Raw genomic sequence first — 13,459 nt, 5'->3', positions numbered from 1 at the left:
TCCGCGAACAAAAGCAGTCTTATCCCCTTTCGAAAGCTGGATTCTTGCGGCCTAGAACCTGTGTGCAAAAGTGTGGAATTGCCCAGCTCCTATTCACTGCAGGCACGCTTGCGAGGGAAACGAGTATTTTGCCCAGAGAAATCAGGTGCTTTCAATTCTTAGGGGGAGCTAATCCCACAGCCCTCGTTCGTTCTGGGAAACCACAAGACGACCACTAGTCTCATCGTAAGGACCAATCTTTCCCCCTGGCAAGCTCTGCGTGCAGCAGTTTCCATGAGGTCTTGGTCGTGGTTCAGCTTCAATGGAACACGAGTAGACCTTTCAGGTCTCCTAGGGCTCTGGCATCCGCACCGTTGCCCGTGTAAATACACTGAGTACCCCAAGTGTCCTCTCTGCATGCTGATCAACAGACAGCCTTGTAGGCCCTTCGGAACACTTCTTGGCATGCAGAATCCAGGGCGACACACTGCTCCCTTCCTTGGAGAACCAGGTTGACACAGCTTACAAATACCTCGGGAATATATTCCCAGCCGGTCTAATGGGCTGGGCAACTTTGACTCAGTGCAGAAGAGTGACGTGCCATGAGAGACACCCTCTGCCCAGCGTTCCTTCTGGGAACTCATAGCTGCCGGCCCTCTACATCATGCAGGAATTGGATGTGACATCCAACCTGGTCAAAGACCACAATTCACCACATTACACTGGTAGGCCTCTGGAAGAGGCAGTGCCAAAAAGGCCTTCCTCGGGCCTTCTATTGGTTAGGGAACTTGCGACACTTAGACACCTGCTCATTAAAATTGATTCAGCAAAGGGCCCTGTGTGTCGCGTGTGTCTGCCTTCGCACCTCAAAGACTGCCGGTACTTAGGTTGCCTGTTAACTAGCATAGGAGGCCCTGCGTAGAAAAGCAGTCTCTTCCCGTTTGGAAAGCTGCATCCTTGCGGCAACAGAGCTGTGTTCAAAACCCTGAAAAGGCCCAGCGTCTATTCAGTGCAGCAACGCCTTGGGAGGAAAACACTAATTTCCACAGAGGAACTGGGTGCTTGCAATCCTTGTGGGGAGCTAATCCTGCCACCCTCGTTCTTTCGGGGAAACCGCAAGGTGACCACTAGGCTCCCCGTAAGTTCCCCTTTTGCCAACGGGCATGTTGGGCATACAGCAGTCTCCATGAAGTGTTCGTCGTTGTGCTGCATACATGCAACTCGAGGATGCCTTTCAGGACGCAATGGGCTCTCGCGTCCGCACTGTGTCCTGTGCAACTACACTGAGTACGCCAAGTCTCCTCTCTGCCTGCTGAGCAACAGACAGCCGTGTAGGCCCTTCGGAACACTTCTTGGCCTGCAGAGTCCAACGCGACACACTGTTCTCTTCCTTCGAAACCTAGGTTGCCATAGCTTGCAAAGAGCACTGGAACACAGTCCTACATGGTCTCATGTGCTGGGCCACTTGGACTCAGTTAGGAATAGTGACTTACACCGAGAGGAACCTTCTCCTCCGCCTTCCTTCTGGGAACTCATACCTCCCCGCCCTCTACCTCAAGCAGGAAGTTGAGGTGAGATCCAACCTGAGCAAAGAGCACAATTCCTCACGTTACACTGGCAGGCCCTTGGAATATGCAGTGCCAACTCGGTTTTCCTCAGGCCTTCACTCGGTTAAGGATCTTGCCACACGTAGAAGCCTGTGCAATAAAACTTGTTTAGCCAAGGGCCCAGTGTGTCGCGATGGTCTCCCTTGGCCGTTCCAATTCTGCAAGTACTTAGGTTGGGTGTTAACTAGGTTAGGTGGCCCTGCTTAGAAAACCAGCGTTTCCCCCTTTGGAAATCTGGATACTCGTGGCCTCGGAGTTGTTTCCGAATCCCTAAATATGCCCAGCTTCTACTCACTGCAGGCACACCTGGGGAGGAAACCAGTATGTTCCCCAGACAAACAGGGTGCTTGCGCATTCAGAGGGGAGCGAATCTGTGGCCCACGTTCGTTCTGGGAAATCGCAAGGTGGCCGCTAGCATCCGCGAACAAAAGCAGTCTTATCCCCTTTCGAAAGCTGGATTCTTGCGGCCTAGAACCTGTGTGCAAAAGTGTGGAATTGCCCAGCTCCTATTCACTGCAGGCACGCTTGCGAGGGAAACGAGTATTTTGCCCAGAGAAATCAGGTGCTTTCAATTCTTAGGGGGAGCTAATCCCACAGCCCTCGTTCGTTCTGGGAAACCACAAGACGACCACTAGTCTCATCGTAAGGACCAATCTTTCCCCCTGGCAAGCTCTGCGTGCAGCAGTTTCCATGAGGTCTTTGTCGTGGTTCAGCTTCAATGGAACACGAGTAGACCTTTCAGGTCTCCTAGGGCTCTGGCATCCGCACCGTTGCCCGTGTAAATACACTGAGTACCCCAAGTGTCCTCTCTGCATGCTGATCAACAGACAGCCTTGTAGGCCCTTCGGAACACTTCTTGGCATGCAGAATCCAGGGCGACACACTGCTCCCTTCCTTGGAGAACCAGGTTGACACAGCTTACAAATACCTCGGGAATATATTCCCAGCCGGTCTAATGGGCTGGGCAACTTTGACTCAGTGCAGAAGAGTGACGTGCCATGAGAGACACCCTCTGCCCAGCGTTCCTTCTGGGAACTCATAGCTGCCGGCCCTCTACATCATGCAGGAATTGGATGTGACATCCAACCTGGTCAAAGACCACAATTCACCACATTACACTGGTAGGCCTCTGGAAGAGGCAGTGCCAAAAAGGCCTTCCTCAGGCCTTCTATTGGTTAGGGAACTTGCGACACTTAGACACCTGCTCATTAAAATTGATTCAGCAAAGGGCCCTGTGTGTCGCGTGTGTCTGCCTTCGCACCTCAAAGACTGCCGGTACTTAGGTTGCCTGTTAACTAGCATAGGAGGCCCTGCGTAGAAAAGCAGTCTCTTCCCGTTTGGAAAGCTGCATCCTTGCGGCAACAGAGCTGTGTTCAAAACCCTGAAAAGGCCCAGCGTCTATTCAGTGCAGCAACGCCTTGGGAGGAAAACACTAATTTCCACAGAGGAACTGGGTGCTTGCAATCCTTGTGGGGAGCTAATCCTGCCACCCTCGTTCTTTCGGGGAAACCGCAAGGTGACCACTAGGCTCCCCGTAAGTTCCCCTTTTGCCAACGGGCATGTTGGGCATACAGCAGTCTCCATGAAGTGTTCGTCGTTGTGCTGCATACATGCAACTCGAGGATGCCTTTCAGGACGCAATGGGCTCTCGCGTCCGCACTGTGTCCCGTGCAACTACACTGAGTACGCCAAGTCTCCTCTCTGCCTGCTGAGCAACAGACAGCCGTGTAGGCCCTTCGGAACACTTCTTGGCCTGCAGAGTCCAACGCGACACACTGTTCTCTTCCTTCGAAACCTAGGTTGCCATAGCTTGCAAAGAGCACTGGAACACAGTCCTACACGGTCTCATGTGCTGGGCCACTTGGACTCAGTTAGGAATAGTGACTTACACCGAGAGAAACCTTCTCCTCCGCCTTCCTTCTGGGAACTCATACCTCCCCGCCCTCTACCTCAAGCAGGAAGTTGAGGTGAGATCCAACCTGAGCAAAGAGCACAATTCCTCACGTTACACTGGCAGGCCCTTGGAATATGCAGTGCCAACTCGGTTTTCCTCAGGCCTTCACTCGGTTAAGGATCTTGCCACACGTAGAAGCCTGTGCAATAAAACTTGTTTAGCCAAGGGCCCAGTGTGTCGCGATGGTCTCCCTTGGCCGTTCCAATTCTGCAAGTACTTAGGTTGGGTGTTAACTAGGTTAGGTGGCCCTGCTTAGAAAACCAGCGTTTCCCCCTTTGGAAATCTGGATACTCGTGGCCTCGGAGTTGTTTCCGAATCCCTAAATATGCCCAGCTTCTACTCACTGCAGGCACACCTGGGGAGGAAACCAGTATGTTCCCCAGACAAACAGGGTGCTTGCGCATTCAGAGGGGAGCGAATCTGTGGCCCACGTTCGTTCTGGGAAATCGCAAGGTGACCGCTAGCATCCGCGAACAAAAGCAGTCTTATCCCCTTTCGAAAGCTGGATTCTTGCGGCCTAGAACCTGTGTGCAAAAGTGTGGAATTGCCCAGCTCCTATTCACTGCAGGCACGCTTGCGAGGGAAACGAGTATTTTGCCCAGAGAAATCAGGTGCTTTCAATTCTTAGGGGGAGCTAATCCCACAGCCCTCGTTCGTTCTGGGAAACCACAAGACGACCACTAGTCTCATCGTAAGGACCAATCTTTCCCCCTGGCAAGCACTGCGTGCAGCAGTTTCCATGAGGTCTTTGTCGTGGTTCAGCTTCAATGGAACACGAGTAGACCTTTCAGGTCTCCTAGGGCTCTGGCATCCGCACCGTTGCCCGTGTAAATACACTGAGTACCCCAAGTGTCCTCTCTGCATGCTGATCAACAGACAGCCTTGTAGGCCCTTCGGAACACTTCTTGGCATGCAGAATCCAGGGCGACACACTGCTCCCTTCCTTGGAGAACCAGGTTGACACAGCTTACAAATACCTCGGGAATATATTCCCAGCCGGTCTAATGGGCTGGGCAACTTTGACTCAGTGCAGAAGAGTGACGTGCCATGAGAGACACCCTCTGCCCAGCGTTCCTTCTGGGAACTCATAGCTGCCGGCCCTCTACATCATGCAGGAATTGGATGTGACATCCAACCTGGTCAAAGACCACAATTCACCACATTACACTGGTAGGCCTCTGGAAGAGGCAGTGCCAAAAAGGCCTTCCTCGGGCCTTCTATTGGTTAGGGAACTTGCGACACTTAGACACCTGCTCATTAAAATTGATTCAGCAAAGGGCCCTGTGTGTCGCGTGTGTCTGCCTTCGCACCTCAAAGACTGCCGGGACTTAGGTTGCCTGTTAACTAGCATAGGAGGCCCTGCGTAGAAAAGCAGTCTCTTCCCGTTTGGAAAGCTGCATCCTTGCGGCAACAGAGCTGTGTTCAAAACCCTGAAAAGACCCAGCGTCTATTCAGTGCAGCAACGCCTTGGGAGGAAAACACTAATTTCCACAGAGGAACTGGGTGCTTGCAATCCTTGTGGGGAGCTAATCCTGCCACCCTCGTTCTTTCGGGGAAACCGCAAGGTGACCACTAGGCTCCCCGTAAGTTCCCCTTTTGCCAACGGGCATGTTGGGCATACAGCAGTCTCCATGAAGTGTTCGTCGTTGTGCTGCATACATGCAACTCGAGGATGCCTTTCAGGACGCAATGGGCTCTCGCGTCCACACTGTGTCCCGTGCAACTACACTGAGTACGCCAAGTCTCCTCTCTGCCTGCTGAGCAACAGACAGCCGTGTAGGCCCTTCGGAACACTTCTTGGCCTGCAGAGTCCAACGCGACACACTGTTCTCTTCCTTCGAAACCTAGGTTGCCATAGCTTGCAAAGAGCACTGGAACACAGTCCTACACGGTCTCATGTGCTGGGCCACTTGGACTCAGTTAGGAATAGTGACTTACACCGAGAGAAACCTTCTCCTCCGCCTTCCTTCTGGGAACTCATACCTCCCCGCCCTCTACCTCAAGCAGGAAGTTGAGGTGAGATCCAACCTGAGCAAAGAGCACAATTCCTCACGTTACACTGGCAGGCCCTTGGAATATGCAGTGCCAACTCGGTTTTCCTCAGGCCTTCACTCGGTTAAGGATCTTGCCACACGTAGAAGCCTGTGCAATAAAACTTGTTTAGCCAAGGGCCCAGTGTGTCGCGATGGTCTCCCTTGGCCGTTCCAATTCTGCAAGTACTTAGGTTGGGTGTTAACTAGGTTAGGTGGCCCTGCTTAGAAAACCAGCGTTTCCCCCTTTGGAAATCTGGATACTCGTGGCCTCGGAGTTGTTTCCGAATCCCTAAATATGCCCAGCTTCTACTCACTGCAGGCACACCTGGGGAGGAAACCAGTATGTTCCCCAGACAAACAGGGTGCTTGCGCATTCAGAGGGGAGCGAATCTGTGGCCCACGTTCGTTCTGGGAAATCGCAAGGTGACCGCTAGCATCCGCGAACAAAAGCAGTCTTATCCCCTTTCGAAAGCTGGATTCTTGCGGCCTAGAACCTGTGTGCAAAAGTGTGGAATTGCCCAGCTCCTATTCACTGCAGGCACGCTTGCGAGGGAAACGAGTATTTTGCCCAGAGAAATCAGGTGCTTTCAATTCTTAGGGGGAGCTAATCCCACAGCCCTCGTTCGTTCTGGGAAACCACAAGACGACCACTAGTCTCATCGTAAGGACCAATCTTTCCCCCTGGCAAGCACTGCGTGCAGCAGTTTCCATGAGGTCTTTGTCGTGGTTCAGCTTCAATGGAACACGAGTAGACCTTTCAGGTCTCCTAGGGCTCTGGCATCCGCACCGTTGCCCGTGTAAATACACTGAGTACCCCAAGTGTCCTCTCTGCATGCTGATCAACAGACAGCCTTGTAGGCCCTTCGGAACACTTCTTGGCATGCAGAATCCAGGGCGACACACTGCTCCCTTCCTTGGAGAACCAGGTTGACACAGCTTACAAATACCTCGGGAATATATTCCCAGCCGGTCTAATGGGCTGGGCAACTTTGACTCAGTGCAGAAGAGTGACGTGCCATGAGAGACACCCTCTGCCCAGCGTTCCTTCTGGGAACTCATAGCTGCCGGCCCTCTACATCATGCAGGAATTGGATGTGACATCCAACCTGGTCAAAGACCACAATTCACCACATTACACTGGTAGGCCTCTGGAAGAGGCAGTGCCAAAAAGGCCTTCCTCGGGCCTTCTATTGGTTAGGGAACTTGCGACACTTAGACACCTGCTCATTAAAATTGATTCAGCAAAGGGCCCTGTGTGTCGCGTGTGTCTGCCTTCGCACCTCAAAGACTGCCGGTACTTAGGTTGCCTGTTAACTAGCATAGGAGGCCCTGCGTAGAAAAGCAGTCTCTTCCCGTTTGGAAAGCTGCATCCTTGCGGCAACAGAGCTGTGTTCAAAACCCTGAAAAGACCCAGCGTCTATTCAGTGCAGCAACGCCTCGGGAGGAAAACACTAATTTCCACAGAGGAACTGGGTGCTTGCAATCCTTGTGGGGAGCTAATCCTGCCACCCTCGTTCTTTCGGGGAAACCGCAAGGTGACCACTAGGCTCCCCGTAAGTTCCCCTTTTGCCAACGGGCATGTTGGGCATACAGCAGTCTCCATGAAGTGTTCGTCGTTGTGCTGCATACATGCAACTCGAGGATGCCTTTCAGGACGCAATGGGCTCTCGCGTCCGCACTGTGTCCCGTGCAACTACACTGAGTACGCCAAGTCTCCTCTCTGCCTGCTGAGCAACAGACAGCCGTGTAGGCCCTTCGGAACACTTCTTGGCCTGCAGAGTCCAACGCGACACACTGTTCTCTTCCTTCGAAACCTAGGTTGCCATAGCTTGCAAAGAGCACTGGAACACAGTCCTACACGGTCTCATGTGCTGGGCCACTTGGACTCAGTTAGGAATAGTGACTTACACCGAGAGAAACCTTCTCCTCCGCCTTCCTTCTGGGAACTCATACCTCCCCGCCCTCTACCTCAAGCAGGAAGTCGAGGTGAGATCCAACCTGAGCAAAGAGCACAGTTCCTCACGTTACACTGGCAGGCCCTTGGAATATGCAGTGCCAACTCGGTTTTCCTCAGGCCTTCACTCGGTTAAGGATCTTGCCACACGTAGAAGCCTGTGCAATAAAACTTGTTTAGCCAAGGGCCCAGTGTGTCGCGATGGTCTCCCTTGGCCGTTCCAATTCTGCAAGTACTTAGGTTGGGTGTTAACTAGGTTAGGTGGCCCTGCTTAGAAAACCAGCGTTTCCCCCTTTGGAAATCTGGATACTCGTGGCCTCGGAGTTGTTTCTGAATCCCTAAGTATGCCCAGCTTCTACTCACTGCAGGCACACCTGGGGAAGAAACCAGTATGTTCCCCAGACAAACAGGGTGCTTGCGCATTCAGAGGGGAGCGAATCTGTGGCCCACGTTCGTTCTGGGAAATCGCAAGGTGGCCGCTAGCATCCGCGAACAAAAGCAGTCTTATCCCCTTTCGAAAGCTGGATTCTTGCGGCCTAGAACCTGTGTGCAAAAGTGTGGAATTGCCCAGCTCCTATTCACTGCAGGCACGCTTGCGAGGGAAACGAGTATTTTGCCCAGAGAAATCAGGTGCTTTCAATTCTTAGGGGGAGCTAATCCCACAGCCCTCGTTCGTTCTGGGAAACCACAAGACGACCACTAGTCTCATCGTAAGGACCAATCTTTCCCCCTGGCAAGCTCTGCGTGCAGCAGTTTCCATGAGGTCTTTGTCGTGGTTCAGCTTCAATGGAACACGAGTAGACCTTTCAGGTCTCCTAGGGCTCTGGCATCCGCACCGTTGCCCGTGTAAATACACTGAGTACCCCAAGTGTCCTCTCTGCATGCTGATCAACAGACAGCCTTGTAGGCCCTTCGGAACACTTCTTGGCATGCAGAATCCAGGGCGACACACTGCTCCCTTCCTTGGAGAACCAGGTTGACACAGCTTACAAATACCTCGGGAATATATTCCCAGCCGGTCTAATGGGCTGGGCAACTTTGACTCAATGCAGAAGAGTGACGTGCCATGAGAGACACCCTCTGCCCAGCGTTCCTTCTGGGAACTCATAGCTGCCGGCCCTCTACATCATGCAGGAATTGGATGTGACATCCAACCTGGTCACAGACCACAATTCACCACATTACACTGGTAGGCCTCTGGAAGAGGCAGTGCCAAAAAGGCCTTCCTCAGGCCTTCTATTGGTTAGGGAACTTGCGACACTTAGACACCTGCTCATTAAAATTGATTCAGCAAAGGGCCCTGTGTGTCGCGTGTGTCTGCCTTCGCACCTCAAAGACTGCCGGTACTTAGGTTGCCTGTTAACTAGCATAGGAGGCCCTGCGTAGAAAAGCAGTCTCTTCCCGTTTGGAAAGCTGCATCCTTGCGGCAACAGAGCTGTGTTCAAAACCCTGAAAAGACCCAGCGTCTATTCAGTGCAGCAACGCCTTGGGAGGAAAACACTAATTTCCACAGAGGAACTGGGTGCTTGCAATCCTTGTGGGGAGCTAATCCTGCCACCCTCGTTCTTTCGGGGAAACCGCAAGGTGACCACTAGGCTCCCCGTAAGTTCCCCTTTTGCCAACGGGCATGTTGGGCATACAGCAGTCTCCATGAAGTGTTCGTCGTTGTGCTGCATACATGCAACTCGAGGATGCCTTTCAGGACGCAATGGGCTCTCGCGTCCGCACTGTGTCCCGTGCAACTACACTGAGTACGCCAAGTCTCCTCTCTGCCTGCTGAGCAACAGACAGCCGTGTAGGCCCTTCGGAACACTTCTTGGCCTGCAGAGTCCAACGCGACACACTGTTCTCTTCCTTCGAAACCTAGGTTGCCATAGCTTGCAAAGAGCACTGGAACACAGTCCTACACGGTCTCATGTGCTGGGCCACTTGGACTCAGTTAGGAATAGTGACTTACACCGAGAGAAACCTTCTCCTCCGCCTTCCTTCTGGGAACTCATACCTCCCCGCCCTCTACCTCAAGCAGGAAGTCGAGGTGAGATCCAACCTGAGCAAAGAGCACAATTCCTCACGTTACACTGGCAGGCCCTTGGAATATGCAGTGCCAACTCGGTTTTCCTCAGGCCTTCACTCGGTTAAGGATCTTGCCACACGTAGAAGCCTGTGCAATAAAACTTGTTTAGCCAAGGGCCCAGTGTGTCGCGATGGTCTCCCTTGGCCGTTCCAATTCTGCAAGTACTTAGGTTGGGTGTTAACTAGGTTAGGTGGCCCTGCTTAGAAAACCAGCGTTTCCCCCTTTGGAAATCTGGATACTCGTGGCCTCGGAGTTATTTCCGAATCCCTAAATATGCCCAGCTTCTACTCACTGCAGGCACACCTGGGGAGGAAACCAGTATGTTCCCCAGACAAACAGGGTGCTTGCGCATTCAGAGGGGAGCGAATCTGTGGCCCACGTTCGTTCTGGGAAATCGCAAGGTGACCGCTAGCATCCGCGAACAAAAGCAGTCTTATCCCCTTTCGAAAGCTGGATTCTTGCGGCCTAGAACCTGTGTGCAAAAGTGTGGAATTGCCCAGCTCCTATTCACTGCAGGCACGCTTGCGAGGGAAACGAGTATTTTGCCCAGAGAAATCAGGTGCTTTCAATTCTTAGGGGGAGCTAATCCCACAGCCCTCGTTCGTTCTGGGAAACCACAAGACGACCACTAGTCTCATCGTAAGGACCAATCTTTCCCCCTGGCAAGCTCTGCGTGCAGCAGTTTCCATGAGGTCTTTGTCGTGGTTCAGCTTCAATGGAACACGAGTAGACCTTTCAGGTCTCCTAGGGCTCTGGCATCCGCACCGTTGCCCGTGTAAATACACTGAGTACCCCAAGTGTCCTCTCTGCATGCTGATCAACAGACAGCCTTGTAGGCCCTTCGGAACACTTCTTGGCATGCAGAATCCAGGGCGACACACTGCTCCCTTCCTTGGAGAACCAGGTTGACACAGCTTACAAATACCTCGGGAATATATTCCCAGCCGGTCTAATGGGCTGGGCAACTTTGACTCAGTGCAGAAGAGTGACGTGCCATGAGAGACACCCTCTGCCCAGCGTTCCTTCTGGGAACTCATAGCTGCCGGCCCTCTACATCATGCAGGAATTGGATGTGACATCCAACCTGGTCAAAGACCACAATTCACCACATTACACTGGTAGGCCTCTGGAAGAGGCAGTGCCAAAAAGGCCTTCCTCAGGCCTTCTATTGGTTAGGGAACTTGCGACACTTAGACACCTGCTCATTAAAATTGATTCAGCAAAGGGCCCTGTGTGTCGCGTGTGTCTGCCTTCGCACCTCAAAGACTGCCGGTACTTAGGTTGCCTGTTAACTAGCATAGGAGGCCCTGCGTAGAAAAGCAGTCTCTTCCCGTTTGGAAAGCTGCATCCTTGCGGCAACAGAGCTGTGTTCAAAACCCTGAAAAGGCCCAGCGTCTATTCAGTGCAGCAACGCCTTGGGAGGAAAACACTAATTTCCACAGAGGAACTGGGTGCTTGCAATCCTTGTGGGGAGCTAATCCTGCCACCCTCGTTCTTTCGGGGAAACCGCAAGGTGACCACTAGGCTCCCCGTAAGTTCCCCTTTTGCCAACGGGCATGTTGGGCATACAGCAGTCTCCATGAAGTGTTCGTCGTTGTGCTGCATACATGCAACTCGAGGATGCCTTTCAGGACGCAATGGGCTCTCGCGTCCGCACTGTGTCCCGTGCAACTACACTGAGTACGCCAAGTCTCCTCTCTGCCTGCTGAGCAACAGACAGCCGTGTAGGCCCTTCGGAACACTTCTTGGCCTGCAGAGTCCAACGCGACACACTGTTCTCTTCCTTCGAAACCTAGGTTGCCATAGCTTGCAAAGAGCACTGGAACACAGTCCTACACGGTCTCATGTGCTGGGCCACTTGGACTCAGTTAGGAATAGTGACTTACACCGAGAGAAACCTTCTCCTCCGCCTTCCTTCTGGGAACTCATACCTCCCCGCCCTCTACCTCAAGCAGGAAGTCGAGGTGAGATCCAACCTGAGCAAAGAGCACAATTCCTCACGTTACACTGGCAGGCCCTTGGAATATGCAGTGCCAACTCGGTTTTCCTCAGGCCTTCACTCGGTTAAGGATCTTGCCACACGTAGAAGCCTGTGCAATAAAACTTGTTTAGCCAAGGGCCCAGTGTGTCGCGATGGTCTCCCTTGGCCGTTCCAATTCTGCAAGTACTTAGGTTGGGTGTTAACTAGGTTAGGTGGCCCTGCTTAGAAAACCAGCGTTTCCCCCTTTGGAAATCTGGATACTCGTGGCCTCGGAGTTGTTTCCGAATCCCTAAATATGCCCAGCTTCTACTCACTGCAGGCACACCTGGGGAGGAAACCAGTATGTTCCCCAGACAAACAGGGTGCTTGCGCATTCAGAGGGGAGCGAATCTGTGGCCCACGTTCGTTCTGGGAAATCGCAAGGTGGCCGCTAGCATCCGCGAACAAAAGCAGTCTTATCCCCTTTCGAAAGCTGGATTCTTGCGGCCTAGAACCTGTGTGCAAAAGTGTGGAATTGCCCAGCTCCTATTCACTGCAGGCACGCTTGCGAGGGAAACGAGTATTTTGCCCAGAGAAATCAGGTGCTTTCAATTCTTAGGGGGAGCTAATCCCACAGCCCTCGTTCGTTCTGGGAAACCACAAGACGACCACTAGTCTCATCGTAAGGACCAATCTTTCCCCCTGGCAAGCTCTGCGTGCAGCAGTTTCCATGAGGTCTTGGTCGTGGTTCAGCTTCAATGGAACACGAGTAGACCTTTCAGGTCTCCTAGGGCTCTGGCATCCGCACCGTTGCCCGTGTAAATACACTGAGTACCCCAAGTGTCCTCTCTGCATGCTGATCAACAGACAGCCTTGTAGGCCCTTCGGAACACTTCTTGGCATGCAGAATCCAGGGCGACACACTGCTCCCTTCCTTGGAGAACCAGGTTGACACAGCTTACAAATACCTCGGGAATATATTCCCAGCCGGTCTAATGGGCTGGGCAACTTTGACTCAGTGCAGAAGAGTGACGTGCCATGAGAGACACCCTCTGCCCAGCGTTCCTTCTGGGAACTCATAGCTGCCGGCCCTCTACATCATGCAGGAATTGGATGTGACATCCAACCTGGTCAAAGACCACAATTCACCACATTACACTGGTAGGCCTCTGGAAGAGGCAGTGCCAAAAAGGCCTTCCTCAGGCCTTCTATTGGTTAGGGAACTTGCGACACTTAGACACCTGCTCATTAAAATTGATTCAGCAAAGGGCCCTGTGTGTCGCGTGTGTCTGCCTTCGCACCTCAAAGACTGCCGGTACTTAGGTTGCCTGTTAACTAGCATAGGAGGCCCTGCGTAGAAAAGCAGTCTCTTCCCGTTTGGAAAGCTGCATCCTTGCGGCAACAGAGCTGAGTTCAAAACCCTGAAAAGGCCCAGCGTCTATTCAGTGCAGCAACGCCTTGGGAGGAAAACACTAATTTCCACAGAGGAACTGGGTGCTTGCAATCCTTGTGGGGAGCTAATCCTGCCACCCTCGTTCTTTCGGGGAAACCGCAAGGTGACCACTAGGCTCCCCGTAAGTTCCCCTTTTGCCAACGGGCATGTTGGGCATACAGCAGTCTCCATGAAGTGTTCGTCGTTGTGCTGCATACATGCAACTCGAGGATGCCTTTCAGGACGCAATGGGCTCTCGCGTCCGCACTGTGTCCCGTGCAACTACACTGAGTACGCCAAGTCTCCTCTCTGCCTGCTGAGCAACAGACAGCCGTGTAGGCCCTTCGGAACACTTCTTGGCCTGCAGAGTCCAACGCGACACACTGTTCTCTTCCTTCGAAACCTAGGTTGCCATAGCTTGCAAAGAGCACTGGAACACAGTCCTACACGGTCTCATGTGCTGGGC

The sequence above is a fragment of the Balaenoptera ricei genome, chromosome 7, assembly GCF_028023285.1.
Source record: "Balaenoptera ricei isolate mBalRic1 chromosome 7, mBalRic1.hap2, whole genome shotgun sequence".
Classification (NCBI taxonomy): domain Eukaryota; kingdom Metazoa; phylum Chordata; class Mammalia; order Artiodactyla; family Balaenopteridae; genus Balaenoptera; species Balaenoptera ricei.
The sequence above is the reverse complement of the archived record's forward strand: the minus strand, read 5'-3'. Positions refer to the sequence as shown.